The sequence below is a fragment of the Halichoeres trimaculatus genome, unplaced genomic scaffold (genome assembly GCF_033239565.1).
Source record: "Halichoeres trimaculatus isolate MK-OKI-2021-1 unplaced genomic scaffold, fHalTri1.1 fHalTri1_scaffold_10, whole genome shotgun sequence".
NCBI lineage: Eukaryota > Metazoa > Chordata > Actinopteri > Labriformes > Labridae > Halichoeres > Halichoeres trimaculatus.
The window spans coordinates 36,113,846-36,127,551 of record NW_027437187.1 but is presented as its reverse complement, the minus strand read 5'-3'; the positions used below and the strand labels follow the sequence as shown (position 1 = coordinate 36,127,551).

At 38.7% G+C, this 13,706-nt stretch overlaps 1 protein-coding gene across 1 annotated transcript in view; it reads right to left on the bottom strand.

The window, feature by feature from the left end:
• The window catches only part of mgat4c (mgat4 family member C), a 221,285-nt gene that overhangs the window by 57,791 nt on the left and 149,788 nt on the right, over positions 1 to 13,706 (bottom strand). Inside the window, exons 6-7 of the mRNA XM_074676815.1 lie at positions 7,451 to 7,546; positions 5,494 to 5,584 (exon numbers count right to left, since the gene is read on the bottom strand). The gene's annotated coding sequence lies outside the window, so the exon portion shown is untranslated. The remainder of the gene's footprint in view (positions 1 to 5,493; positions 5,585 to 7,450; positions 7,547 to 13,706) is intronic.

Here is a 13,706-nt window from a genome sequence, read left to right as displayed (position 1 = left end):
TCCCTTTTTATCTTCATCTTTTTTTTTCATTTTTTTTAAAGGGGACATATCATGCTTGTTTCTCCTTTTCTCTATGCCAGACTAGGATGCCTGTAAAGCATTTCTGCCCTCAGTACAAGTCATTTAGTTCCTTCATTTCCCCACAATAGCGTTCTCAATATCCTCAGTTTAGGCCACAGCCCTTTGTGCTCTGATTGGTCGGTTCTATCAGAGGGGCGGAGGGGGTAGAGCCAGGGGGCGGTTTTTGCAGCATGGCAGTATTTACAAAATCACCACATTGAATGGAGCAGACCGAGCGAGTTTGCTGTTTGCCAAAACTTCACCGTAAGGCATTGATAGCACTAATATAATGGCAGAGTGTAGGATACGTCCTCTTGTATTGGACCCTGAGTCAGACCCGGACGGTTCTGCAGCTCAGGAGGAAGAAAATCCACCTGGACACAGATCATCTCAGGACGCTTCAGTGTGGTGAGTCAAACCGGTACTGTAACATGTATAGTTTATACGTTTATACTCGGCTCTTGGTGGGTGTATCCCTCGGTGGCGGTTGTGTGACTAACTGACATCACAGAGGAGGAGCTGCTTTATCAGATTACTCCAATAAAAAGAAAGGATCCTCGTGTCATCACAACGGTCTAAATCTCGCGGCCAACTGGCAGTGACCTATTTTCAGAGGCATCAAATCTCGTTCTAGGATATCAGAAAAAATACAATATCTCATTTTTTTGAAAATTCAGGAGGTGAAAGGTCTTGTTTTCAAATTTATTATTTTATATGTAAGTATTAAATCAGGGATCAGCATGATATGTCCCCTTTAAAAATCAATTTAAGCATAACTTTTTGTAATTTTTTTCACTTAATATTTTTTGTTATCGTTAGATAACCTGTCTTTATAAATAAGCTGAGTTTGGCACTCTCTTTAACCCGTTAGACAATAACATATATTGTAACATCATTCAACCGTTGCTGATGTCACTGCTCTTTCGGCCTGTGCTTTACATATAATGCTCTTACATAATAAGTCGTAGCAGTGCACCCCTTTGGTGCACTACAGCACCACCTGTTGGTCAGTAACATGGAGAACAATCACAGGTAGATCTGACTGATGCACTAAATGCTATTAGAAAAAATTCAATCAAATATTGAAGCAGCAAAAAATCAACCACACATAGTAACAGTAGTATTTCAGTCTTTTTATTGATTGAAAATAAATAAATAGAGACCTACTAACTTTTGTCATTTAAGGCTGAGCCAAAAATGAAATCCTGAAATCTAATCTCAGTGTGTTGCAGAGTTAGAGCTTTGTACAAACATCAGATTTTGTTTGCCTAACGTTAAACACAGTGTCACAGCGTTTGTTGAGCTGTAATTTAAGACTCATCGGCGTGGCGCCTGATTCGCTCTCCCCTCAGGTGAGTGTGAGGGAACCTTAACAGGATTGTTGATCTTCATTTATGACACAGCATCTGATATACAGGAGAGCTCCGGGGCCTCAGAGTCAATACCAGTATCAGTCTAAAACCTTTCATTAAGGAAGGTATAACACTTCAGTGGCTACCTTATTTTCTCCTTTATCTCAGAGGCTCCGAGGAGGAAATAAAGCACGGGCAAAAGCTCGGCTCCGTACGGGATAAAATCTATTCTCTATTATTGCTCTGCCGTTGCTTGAGGGCTGTCAAGCTAAAGGTAATGGCATTGCCTGTGATAAATTTATGGCTCAGCTGCTCCATGTTCCAGGAGGGATATAACGGGCTGGGAATCGTCCTGATTGTCGGAGTCACAGCTAAAATGACAAATGAGCCTCCTGCGACAAATCAACGACGTCATTTACAATGTCATTCAGATGACTAAGTGTGTGCTAATGGCAGTCACTGCGTTATATATTTACACAATGCAGGATGGATGGACGGATGGGCCGTACTGGATACGGCGTCAAACGACCCAGAAGGACGAGATTAACCCTTTAACACCGGGTTTGTCAGCGCCAACACATCGTAATATGAATGACAGTTGTTCCTAAATAGTAATTAATGTGTAAACTGAAGCTTGTATTGTGAATTTTTAAGAGCAGCTTACCAAGTCTTCTTTTTCCTGTTTGGACATGATTTAAGGCTTTTATTGTGTGATATCCTTTGTAAAACAATGCACCAAGCCTTATTTCTACTGTACAGTGAGCGTAACCAGCTGAATCTTTCTCCTTTAGTTTCGATTTCAGTTTCTCCAAAGATGAGGAGCACCAATCCTCAGGTGGTGTGTGTGAGAGGAGAGAGGGTTGAGTGGATGCTGGAGATTCTGGTGATGCTTTAAGTGACCTTTTGATTTACAAAACAAGAGGCGATGCCAAGAAATGTTAATGTACACGTTATCAATGTTCATCCTGTAAAATTTGCTCCCTATGATTGATTGTTGTGTTTTTCCTTGGCTAGACCCCTAAAATCCAATTCTATCTTTTAATTTATCTTCATTTAAACTGTTTTACTCTTGTATAAACAGAAGGATTAGGGCCACTGGAAAAAAAAAAATATATAGCTATATTTTTTATAAATATTTTTTCTAAGATAAAAGTCAGAATTTAAAGAGAATATATATATATATATATATATATATATATATATATATATATATATATATATATATATATATATATATATATATATTTGTGTGTGTGTGTGTGTGTATATATATATATATATATAAAATTTTAAATTTAAATTCTTACTTTTTTCTCAGAATTCCTTTTTTTCAGAGACGAAAAGTCAGATTCTGAGATCAAAATGAGAATTCTGAGAAAAAAGTCAGTCCTGCCTTTTTCATTATTCTGAATTTGAAGTTAGAAATGGAAAAAAATAAATGTCCAAATTTTTTTACAACTTTTGTTTTCTGAAAGAAAAAGAGTCAAAATTCTGAGATTAAATTCAGAATTTTGCCTTTCTTCTTAGAATTCTAATATAAAAGTTAACATTCTAGGAATATTGTCAGAATTAAAAAAAACAAAACAAAAAAACCCCAAATTTTTAAAAACTTTTTTTCCAAAAAGAAAAAATAAATAAATAATAAATAGAAAAAAGATCAGAATACTAGGATTTAAGCCAGACTTTTAAAAAGTACATCCAAATTTTTTATTTCTATTTTTTAAAAGAAAAAAAAAATATAATTCCGATGATTCAAGTCAGAATTAACAAAAGATATCCAATTTTTTTATCACTATTTTTTAAAGAAATAAGTCAGAATTCTGAGATTTAAGTCAGGATTAAAAAAAAATACATCCAGTAAAAACTGGATGTATGTCACCTTTTTTTTAAAAAAAGAAAATAGTCAGAGTTTTGAGATTAAAGTCAGTACTAAAAAAAAATACATCCAAATTTTTCTGAAAAAAAAGTCATAATTCTGAGATTAAAAACAAATTTATAAAAATTCATCCGATTTGTTTTATCACTATTTTGTTTTCTGAAAAAAAGTCATAATTCTGAAGATTGAAAACAGAGATAAAAAAATACATCCAAAGTTTTTTATCACTACTTTTTTTTAAAAGAAAAAAGTCAGAATTCTGGAGATCAAAGTCAGAAGTAAAAGAAAAATACAACCTTTTGTTTTCATCATTTTTTTAAGGAATAAGTCAGAATTCAGACTTTTTTCTTAGTGGCCCTAATCTTTGTCTGTACATATAACATGCAGGAAATTGGAAATAACACTGAATACTGACAGAACAAAGTACTCTAGGAAAAAATGGGCCTAAGTGTTTCCTCACAGCTCATTTTTGGACTTTTTTAGTCAAAATAAGCAAAAGGTCGGGGCAGGCATTTTGAGGCTCAGGAGTTGGAGGGTTTAAAGCCAACGCTGACGAGATCATCTAGATACAAGCGGGTTTGGAAAAGTCACTCTGTGGTCGCTCTGAGGCCTCAGTTAGTCCCTGCTCTCACCTGATTGGTCACCTGACTCCTCCTCAGCGGGTCAAATCCATTTCCCTCCATTTGTTCTCTCCTTCTCGCCAAACTCCGACTGATTCCTGAGACTCTTCTGTGCCAATTAATCAATAGCCACTGCTGAGGCGAGCTGGCAGGAGTTCAGCAGAGCTAAAGCTAATAGGGCACTAAACTGGCTCCACAGTCCCATCTTTTATTGGGTATGAGAGCGTCTATTAAAGCAGGACACAGCTCCTCCAGGACCTAACTTTTGTCATCACGTACTAAATAATAATTGGTTTACCAAAGGTTAATTGCCCAATAGATACTAGGCCATTGGAATTTAATTGTGCTGTTAAATGCCTCAGTTGTAGTCCACGCTTTGTAATAGCTCATTTGACTTGGAATGAATGGAAAAACTCTCAGATCCCAGCTGACTGCTAAAAGTCGAGTCTGTTTGAATTTGTGTGAATCAGAGCTCAATTCTCTAAATATTAATTTGAGATCCTCGCAGCACTAACACTCCCTCTTTTCATTAATTAAAGCTCTTTCTATGATTTTGTTTTCACGCCCTCCGGCTCTTTCCTTCAGTCTTTGCGTTGCCAGATATCCGCGAGTCAGCAGGTTTAGCGGCGTGTGGGAGCTCCCGTCTCCCTCAGCAGATAATGGGAGCATTAAAATGCCAATCTGGGATTTTGTGAGTACATCAGCTACGCATGTTAATTCAGATTTTCCTCGAGTATGGGTTGTAAAGTTGATGGAAAATACGTCCTCTGCAATAAGCATATTTCAGCCCAAAGTCATTTAATACACTTCTGTCGGAGCTTTATTTCGCCGGCGCTTGTAAAAACCATAAAAATTATTTACCTAATCGTTAAGCTCAATGAAAGATAAAGTCTTCCTCCTTTTAGGCTCCTTAATTCATGCACCAACAGGTCAATGATACACTTTACGCTGAAAGATTTCCCCCTCCTCTCCATTATGCGTCTGTTTGTTGTTTTAGATGAAGAATTATGTTTTCAACATTGAACCACGTCAAAGGGAGAAAGGGAAGAGAGATGAAGTTACGTATTTAGGAGAGCTCGTCGTTTGAGAAATATGTTTTCATCTGCTGGAGGAAAGCCAAGGGAGCGATTTGAAAGCACAGCCTGTTGAGAACACGACCTAATGGAGTCTTATAAATGATGAGGACAACAAGCGCTCCTGCTATCAGCTCGTTTCAAAGAGAAGACTTCGGAGAGCGCGGCGGCTTCAAATGAACCTGGAGCAGACGTCTCCATGCTCTTTATCAGACGTCCCCTGGCAGAGCGCGGGAACAGCAGACAATCAAGTCGACTAAAACATAATTACTTTGTTTATTTACTTCCTCTGCCCTGCCTCCGAGGGCAGATTCAACCCAATTATGACGACTGAGTGACGACTGACTGGTTGGTTAATAGCTTTCATGAAAACCAGGCTGGGGAGCTCAAACTTTTTGTGCATAACTACCATGCCTAGACCTACAAAAAGGTCTCTTACCACCATTATGAATTTTGGACAGGAAGTTCGGAAAATGGACGTAAAGATAGGGTTTTGAAGATTTCCAGCCTACCTATTTGAATGATCTAGTCCAAGGGTCTTCAACCTGTGGCTCTGGATCCTCATGTGGCCCTTTGACTCCTTTGCAGCGGCTCCTTGTAGCTCTGAAAAAAATATTAGACATACTGAATGAAATGTCTGCTGAAGGTCACACAGACTGTAATGTTACAAGAATAAAACTATGACTGAGAACGGGAACCTTTCTTTGATGTTGTAGACACTTTTTGAGTTATGCCCTCTTCTTACTCACCAGTGTACGGAGATTTTGCGTTTATCCTTGAGAAAAAAATCTTAAAATAATGAATTTTTGTTTTGCTTACAGAGGATATTGATGGTTAAAGACACTGACACAAAAAAAAAATCATGCAATAACTTTTTGTTGACCTAAATATGGATAAACTCCTGCAATAAAAAAAAGCATTTTTTTTTGTAATTTTTGCAAACTTTTGACTTTTTTTTCAAATTTGAATTTTGCTGAAATTGACAGGAAAATTTTAAAATTCAATTTTTTTCTTAAATGCCAATCTTTAAATTTTCTTTTTTTTTTTTTTTTTAGTTCTGAAAAAATTTTCAAATAACACTTTTTGTGAGAAATGTTTGTATTTATGGCAAATTTTTGACCTTTACATTTTTCAAGGAGTTTTGAAAATTTTTGCACATCTAATTTTTTTTTTTCAATTTTTCAGAATTACAAAATTCTTGAATTTCTGCAAATGAGTGTAATTAACTGAATATAATCTTAAATTAACATTTTGTTGATCTGATTATGGATAAACTCTTGCAATAAAGATTGCAATTTCCTGTCTAAATTTTGCAATTTTTTTTTTTTTTTTTTACATTTTCTTTCAAACTAAGACAAAAGATCCAATTTTGGGGCATTTTTTTTAAAAATTCAAATTTCATTTTTTTTTTGCAACTTCTGCAAATTTTGCAAAATTTAATTCTATTTTTATAAGAAATGCAAATTTTTCAATTTTTTACATTTTTTTCTAAATTTAGCAAATTTTTAAATTTCCTCAATTTTTTTTTTTTTTTAGAATTTTTTGTAATTATGGGGAAATTTTTGACCCTTTAAAATTTTAAGTACTTTTGAAAATCTTTATTATAATGATATATATATGTATATATTTGCAAATTTTTAACATTTCAAAATTCTTCCTTCTTGACATTTTCTTTTCATTTGTGCTCTGAAATCTTCCTCCAGCTTTCACAAAGTATCGACGATCAGGTCATGTCCTGTAGTTAGAGGGTCTGTCTATGGCGCCACCTCAAACCCGGATATCTTGCCATGAACCAGGAAGTCATAGTAACTCAGTCATGTAGAGTCCAATCTCCTTCAAATTTCACACACACCATCAAGGTCTATCTCCCAACACTTCTGTCTCCTCAAATCTCTAATACTGCAATAGCTCCACCATCTGGAAATGCATAATAATATCTTTGACCAATTTCTTTTCCATTTTCATGAAATGATCACAGTCTCTTGAATGGTCTGCCTATAGCTCCGCCCCTAACATGCCTCCAGAAGGCTGGCCAATCAGATTGAAGGAGGTTTGTGAAGAGGGGACACTTAAAGGGACAGCACCTTAAACAAAGTGTTTCAGACAGAGGCTGAAATTAGAGTTTTCTAAAACAGCAGGAAGAAATATATTTTTTCCTTTCTTTTTCCTTTTTTACAAGCTGAAAATCATGCACTGGTACACCTCTCTTATTCTTATTCTTTCACTTCAATTAGCACTCTGAGTTTAAAGCATTATTCCCTCCATATCGAAGCTGTGTGATAATCAGGCCGGAGATTGAACCTCTGCACGCCGCCTCCAGCTCTGACTGTAATTTACTTTGTGTTGTGTTTGAAATGTCACGATTTGTCTCCGCTTCACTGTGTTTGCGTGTTTTAATGACAAAAGCTCCTGCCTCTTTGTTATCAGCGCAGTCTGACATGTAAGACTGATGTCTGTTTTCCTGCTCACCTCTTTGTTTCACTCAGTTTTCCCTCCGTGTGCTCGGAGGAGACAGGACTTCTGTCGGTGTACCCTTGAACATGTTGTCGAGTCCAAACAGCCCCCCTGAGGACACACACATGATTGGGGCCTGGTGAAATTAGATTACCCGTCAGCTCCCCGCTGTGTTTGTTGTGAGAGATCCTGCTGCCAAACGTTTGACAAGGATGTCACAGAGAAAAAAACCCAACGCCGCCACTCTGCAAAAGCTGCCAGCCCTGGCATCTGACCCCTCTGCGCGTCCGAGCAGCTACAAGTGCTTTCCATCTCCTCCGACTGCTCAACCTGTCAATCTGCCTATTCAAAGGTTTCCCCTTTCCCCGGGAAAAGCTCATTTTCCCTTCCCCTTGGCCCAGTCAGTGAGTGTCACTTCAGTTTAGATTTCACCGCCTCCCTGCAGTCGTGCACTAAAGTTCCTGTGGAGGATTTCTGTCTGCTGTTGTGGACCTGCTGTCCAATTAAAACTGTGGGGGACGGGGGATTAAAAAACAACTTGCTGCTGAGTAAATGTGTCTCTTTTGGAAATTAAAACACAGCAATAAAACTGAGTCTGGTAAGATTTTTCAAGTGTCAATTCAAAGCCTCTGGACGAAACGCTCCAAACTTTTTAATTCCAGTTTTTTTTAACCAAACACTCTGTACCTGAAAACATCCTCTCCAGTGTTTTCCCCACACTCTCCTCGTTTCCTACCTCTGAGCACCAAGGGTTAGTTATTACTGATGCTGTTATGGATCACCAACAGATCCAACAAGAAGAGGATTTTTAGCTGGCATTAACTTGGATACTGCATACCAGAGTGTGTACCACCAAACTTAAAGAGGGGGTATTCTGCTTTCCCATATGTTTGACATGAATATAACATAACAATCCTGGATGTTCAGACTGAGCATGTGCAGATTTTCAAACCTGTTTTTTTTCTCTGCCAAATCACACCATCTGCCAATCTGCTTCGTATCGGCACTACAGACACACCAACGAACCAATCAGAGCGAGCTGTCGGCAGTATCTAGGTTTGTTTTTCTCCTCTGATCCCTGGCTGCCAACTAAAATGAGACAACAAACAACTGCAATTTGCAAAGTTATCGACGAGAACGTTCATACTCCTGACAGAAACACAACGAACCCTTTTAACCACCTGAAGAGACAGAAACCAGAACAGTACATGCAAAATCGAAAGGCGAGGAGACCGGCAGCCACACCGTCATCCACGCAGCCAAAACAAACGATACAGGTTTTAGATAAAGGCACGCCGTATGACACAACAAGTCAGCGCAGTAAAGATGTGACTGAAGCAGGAATGTTGTACCTGGCAAAGGATGTGGTCCCCATACAGCCAACAATCTTGAAATAAAAACGACAGCTTTGTTTTCCTTTTCACAGCGAACAAACAGATTCTGCACATTCCTCTGGATTACACTGCACTTTAAAGCAGGAACTCAATTTTACATTTTCATTTTATGCTTTTCATTATTTATTTTTTTAACCTAGTGGCCCCCCGTACCATGTGTATTGATAGAGAAATTGGCGTTTCAGGCCTAAGCTGTTTTTTTGAACCAGGCTGCAGATTCTTGATGAACAGCAACTTTTAGCGCTTCTACATCAGCTTCATTTTTCTGAACTACATGTTGCTCTTTGCTAGCACCAGAACCTGAAGGATCTCTTTATATTCAAAACATTCATAATGGACTCCTCACTGCTCCTGTCTGAAAGCCATTTGCACCTGATGTTCACCTTCCTCTGCATTTACTAACCCTTTCTAAACTTTACTTCACAATATTTTTCACCTATCATCTTGGTCTCCAATACTCAGGTGTTTTAGTATTTAGTATTTTTAGTAGGGATGGGTACTGAGTTAGGTATGTTCATAGGTACAGACTGAATTCTGTCATGTAAAATCAAAAGGTACCATGTTAAGGTACCTAAACACATCCTGTGACTGTCAGAAGAGTAGGAGGTTTTCCATGCTGGACATAACCACAGCATCGCAAAGATATATACTGAAGAATAAAATTGTTACGTTTTATAATTCAACACATTAATATTTATTATCACATAAACACACAACAGTATCAAAAGTTGGTACCGTCGAGCGCCGATGGCCCTGGGCATCTGTACTGTATTTTTCAAAAGTGAGAGATACCCATCCCTAACTTTTAGTATTTTATTTGGGTTTGGGCGAGTACTGGTGTTGGTATGGGGTATCGAGCTGATACCAGCCTTTTTTCAAAGTATTGGTACTCACGAAGGCTGCTGATACCAGCAGCTCAAGATACTCAAGGCAAAAAATCTTATACATAGTAAGTCTTACTCACCAGTGGTTGGCGCTACTTGCTGTGGTTTAATGCCACGGCAAATATGCATCAGTTCTCATAACTCTACAGCAGTGTTTCCCAATCCTGGTCCTGGGGCCCCCCTGCCCTGCATGTTTTAGCTGTTACCCCGCTCCAGCACACCTGATTCAAATGAATGGCTCGTTATCAGGCTCGAGCAGAGCTTGATGATGAGCTGATCATTTGAATCAGGTGTGTTGGAGTCGGGAACATGAAAAACATGCAGGGCAGGGGGTCCCCAGGACCAGGATTGGGTAACACCGCTCTACAGTTTCATTTAGCAGATGCTTTGTCCAAAGCAACGTACAACACAAGCAAGAATTTAGACTGAAGGGAAAACTCAGTTATTGCGACAGAGTGCTACAAGTTGTTTGGCTGTAGGTGCTGCCATTAAGTGCAGGATTTTTTTTTTTTTTTTTTTTCTTTTTCCCCAATGTAGAATAATGGGAGCAGGTCCTGTTCAGACAACATGAATAAGCCTGGGAGAGTGAACAGTTAAACTAGTTTATTTTGTACTTCAGTTTATTTATGAAAAAATATTTAAACTCTGACAGTTATAGGCTTTTATCTTAAACTTTTTCTTTCTTTCTTTTTTCAAGGAAAGAATTAAGATTATATTGAGTTTTATTTTGGACTTAATGGCACTAGCTGTGCTGTCTTTGTTTGAAATGATCTGTCACTGTGAAATAAAATTTTGTGCATCAAAAGTACTCAAGATGGAGTATTTGTACTGGTTTCTGTCTGAAAAAAAGTGGTGTTGAACATCCCTTTTTTATTATTTAAGTAATTAATTTCTACTATTTTCATTTCCTTATTTTTTTGCATTTTAAACAGACTAAATCTAAATTTAAAGTGCAGTTCTCTCTGTTTGTGATGTTTGTTTTCTCATCTTTGTTTTCAGTTGTTTACATTGTTTACTGCTCAATGTGCTGCTAAATAAAGTTTTTTGAATTATATCAAATTAATTGCCTATAGCTCCGCCCCTAACAGGCCTCCAGAGGGCTGGCCAATCAGAGTGAAGGGGGTTTGTGGAGCAGGGAACCTTAAAGAGACAGCAGCTAAAACAAGGTGTTTCAGACAAAGGGTGAAAAAAGAGGGAGAGACAAATACAGATTTCTTTCTTTCTTTCTTTTTCTAAAATCTGATAATCATGGACAGAAACTACTTATAAAGATTTAAAAAGGCAAAATACCCCTCTTTAAAGCAGTTAAGCTTCATGAAGGTATGAGCATCTCTGCACCACTGTTCATAAAAAATGAAGCTTGATTTACAGACCTTGGTTTTTTTTTCATTACTTTCTGTTTCAGTCCAAATCTATGGACGCTTTAAAGATCGTCTCAAACCAAACCTTCATAAAATATGTAACCAGGATCAGACTTATGGACAGATTTTCAGCGTTTCTTGGATTATTTCCTGATTTAACCGCCCAAAGCCCAGATGTTCCTTGGTGAGCTGCCTGTTTACCAGAATCCCATCAGGCCCTTGGTCTGCCAACGCCGCGGAGGGCTTGAATCTTAATACAGCCTGATGCTTGTCGAGCTTCCAATCTACTCCAGATTGCAGGGCCTGTCTGTGAGAATAATGAGGGACCGGTTCTGCCACAGAGATTTCCTCAAAGACCGCTGGATTAGGAATTCACAGGAGCCGCTGCCTCTGCAACCCCCTTTTCTCTGCAGATCAATTCTAATTTTGCCCTCCACGTCGATATCCTGCTCATTGCTCTCTGTCTTTGGGGCTTACTGGCTGTTTCCCACCATCCCGTCTTAAGCCATGTTGCTCTGGTTAACCTGCTGACAGCAACACACCGGGCTCCCCGTGTAACAATCTATTCTGAATGTAAATCAGAGATTAGCTGGAACTTTCTGGATGCTTTCTGCTTCCTTCATGTCTCTACCATCAGCTGTCAGGTTACAGACACGAGCAAAGCAGAGCACGTTATTAAACAGAGAAACAGCCCGGAGCGTGGTATCTGAACAGGGTCACGGGCTGCGTTTCCTGGTGCCCCCTGTCAAAGTTTGGTATCGATTCCTCAGGATATGATTCAGATGAGGGAGAGATAAACTCTCTGAGGAGGAAATAATGATTGTTTGGATCGTTACTGCGTCGATGTAACACCTACAGAAACCGGGGGAAGCATAATTCACTCGTTTGATGAGGATGAAAAATAGATGAATAAATAGATTTGATTCAAATGATGGTCAAGTTTCCATCCATCAGTTCACACAGCAGAATAAAATGGTGTTTTCACAGCGCCCCCTTTCATCAGAGAAAGAAGGATGCATACCCCTGGTATTATGCTGAAATAAAATGTACATTAATTATGTTGCACTTTATAAATCCACTTAAGACAGTCAAAAAAACCCAGGTGAAACCAAAACAACTTTGTTTTGTTTATATAAATGTTAAGCAAAGAGACATACAATACATTTTTAATCCTCAAACTATATCAAATAACTGTTTAGTTAGAGTTTTTTCCTCATCACAAAAACATTGATTTTCATTTAACTTGCCCAATTTTCTCAGATTCTGAATGTTCAACATTTTCACTGTTTTCCACATGATGGATAACATGTCACTGTGATTTCTGCAGAGGTAATTCTTACATTTGAAGGACAGACCTGGGAAAACACAGCCTAAAGTGCTCTCTTGAAACCTAAACACACAAATACTTTCTTGGGGGCCTACATCGAAATGCTCTCTCTGAGCTGAGGTGCTTTCTTTGAGCCTGAACACAAAAATATTCTCTTAGGAGCCTGAACACACTGAGGTGCTCTATTAAGAGCCTTAACACAAGCAACAGTGCTCTCTTGGAGCCTAAAAACATGCCAACAGTGCTTTTTTGGGGGCCTAAACACATGCTTAATACTCTCTTAAGCCTAAACACACACTTAAGTGCTCTATCCAAAGCCAAAATACAGGCGTACGTGCTCTCTTGGAGCCTAAACACACAACATTTCTGTTGGGAGCCTTGACAGACACTAAGGATTACTCTTAAGAGCCTAGACAAACTCTAAAGTGCTCTTACGGGAGCCTAAACTGATAAAAGTGCTCTCTCAGGAGACACAAACATGCTTAGGTGCTCTCTTGAGAGCCTAAAAACACATTAGAGAACATCTTTGAGCCTAAACGCACACTAATGAGCGCTATCTGAGGCCTAAACAAGTGCTAAGGCACCCTCTCGAGAGCATAAACACACGCTAAAGTGCTCTCTCAGGAGAATAAACACGCTAAGGTGCTCTCTCAGGAGAATAAACACACGCTAAAGTGCTCTCTCAGGAGAATAAACACACGCTAAGGTGCTCTCTCAGGAGAATAAACACACACTAAAGTGCTCTCTCAGGAGAATAAACACACGCTAAGGTGCTCTCTCAGGAGAATAAACACACACTAAAGTGCTCTCTCAGGAGAATAAACACACACTAAAGTGCTCTCTCAGGAGAATAAACACATGCTAAGGTGCTCTCTCAGGAGAATAAACACACGCTAAGGTGCACTCTCTGAGCCCTTAACACTCACTAAAGTGCACTCTTTGAGCCTAAACACACACACAAATGCTCTATCCAGAGCAAAAGCACAGGCTTAGGTGCTCTCTTGGGGCTTAAGCAAACATTATAGTTCTCCCTGGGGACCCTTAACACAAATATTCTCTTGGAGCCTAAACACACACTAAAGTGCTCTATTCAGAGCAAAAATACAAGCTAAAGTGCTCTCTCAGGAGCCTTAACACACACATATTCTCTTGGGAACCTAAACACACTCAATAGTGCTCTTTTGGGAGCCTAAAGACACACTAAGGTGCTCCTTCAAGAGCCTTAACACACCAAAATGCTCTCTTTGAGCCTTAACACACACAAGTACTCTCTTGGGAACCCAAACCCACGTTAAAGTGCTCTCC